Source organism: Cibotium barometz, chromosome 25 (assembly GCF_041138505.1).
Source record: "Cibotium barometz isolate CiBa-2024 chromosome 25, ASM4113850v1, whole genome shotgun sequence".
NCBI lineage: Eukaryota > Viridiplantae > Streptophyta > Polypodiopsida > Cyatheales > Cibotiaceae > Cibotium > Cibotium barometz.
Genome location: NC_141070.1, coordinates 29,125,656 through 29,127,730, shown reverse-complemented (window position 1 = coordinate 29,127,730; position 2,075 = coordinate 29,125,656).

Sequence of the window (2,075 nt, the reverse complement as noted above, 5' to 3'; positions counted from 1 at the left end):
CCTGCCCGCAGATATAGTGTCAGATAGAGATAGAAAGTTCAACAGTCATTTTTGGAGGGAAATCTTCAAAAAGTTGGATACTACTCTGAGTATGAATATGGTAGATCATCCGAAGTCTGATGGTCAAACAGAAAAAGTTAACCAAATACTCGACGATATGTTGCGTTCTTATGTAAGTACGAAGCAATCAAATTGGGAAGAATATTTGCCCATATTGGAGTTTGCTTTTATAACAACTCCAAGCATTCAGCGAGACGACTGGATTTACACCATTCATGTTAATGTATGGATTCCAGCGGAGATCTCCAATGGCTGTAGGCCTAGAAAAGGAGAAGATTCAATCTGTCAAGGATTCCCTTGAAGATATGAATGATATGCTCAAAGTTACACGCGAGAGCATCCGTAGCGCACAGGATCGCGCTAATACATTTGCCGATAAAGGACGCAGACAAGTGACCTTTGCAGAAGGTGACTTTGTATTTTTAAAGGTTCCTGCGCAGTCAGCAACCATGCAAACGGGAAAGTGTGATAAACTTTCTCCTAGATATTGCGGTCCTTTCAAGGTCCTTAAGAAGATTGGGGACGTAGCCTACAAACTTGAGTTACCGGAGAGTTCTCAAGTTCATCCTGTCTTCCATGTTAGTAAACTAAAGAAATCAGTTCACGGGTTAGGGAACGTAGTTTCTCTAGATATTTTGGTAGAATTTCACTCCACCAAAGATACCACATGAACCGGAAAGGATTCTTGGGTATCGAGACAGACAAACCCGACATAAAGTGTACCAGGAGGTACTTGCTAAATGGATAGATAGGGATGAGGAAGTAGCAACCTGGGAACGCCGTAGTGCAATTTCCAAAAGGTTTCCCCGGCTTGTTTTCGAGGACGAAAACTCTTCTTAAGGGGGGGTAATGTCACGTAGGCTGTAATGCCTGTGAGACCGACGGCAGACCGGATGGCCATGTCCGGGGTTCAGTGGGAGAGGACGCCCATGCGGAGTCATGGGCGACCAGGCTAGTGTGGACGGCAGGCCACACACTATATAGCCTGGGGGATGAGGGGCAATCCTCATTCTTCCTCTATGGCTGGGTGGTGAGCCAGAGGCCGTCCCCTCTTGTGGTAATGCCCGTAGCGGCGTTACGGGAATGTAACACACTGTGTCTCACATACAACGAGAAATTTGCATTGGCTACATGAAAGCCAATAGTGATAAGATATTCAAAAATCTTGCCAGACCATGCTCTTGGTGCTTGTTTTAAGCCATACAAGGCTTTCTTCAACCTGCAAACATGCTCGGGGTGACTCACATCCTCATAACCAGGTGGCTGCAACATATACACCTCTTCCTGCAAATCCCTATGCAAGAATGCATTCTTTACATCCATCTGATGTAAAGACTATTGCTTTGACGTAGCCATTACTATCACAACTCTCACTGTTGCCATCTTGGCAACTGGGCTGAAAGTTTCCTCATAATCAATGCCATATGTCTGCGCATATCCTTTGGCTACTAATCTAGCCTTGTACCTGCTTATGCTTCCATCACTGTTATGTTTTACTTTGTGACTTGCATCCAATGGCTTTCTTGCCTTCAAGCAATTGCACTAAATCCTGAATAAAGGGTAGCCTGAGAAGATTTAGGAAGTGTGGAGATATTCTGGAAAGTGGAGTTATTCTGGGAGATATTCTGGGAAAAGTGATGAGGTGGAGAGAATCAGAGAAAAGAGGTGGAGTGAATCAAGGAGAAATCAATGGGATTTGATGCTTGATGTAAACTCTATAAATTGAGGCATTGCCCTGATGAGAATTTGCTGGTTTTTGAGTATCCATGCTTACATTAATCTATTTGCTAATTATCCACTAATTATGTCTTAATTATTTACTAATCACTTTGTTAATGATGTTGATTCTAGTGTTTGATCCACCATAGCTCATCACATTGCTCAAATTTCAACAGAAAATGCATTTCGAGCGCGTTAGGACCTCCGTTTTTGGGAAAGCAGGCGATTTCGAGCACTGCAGGTAAGTCATCTCGATTCTATGTAGAACTCTGTTTTCAGAACTGCAAGAAGACAGA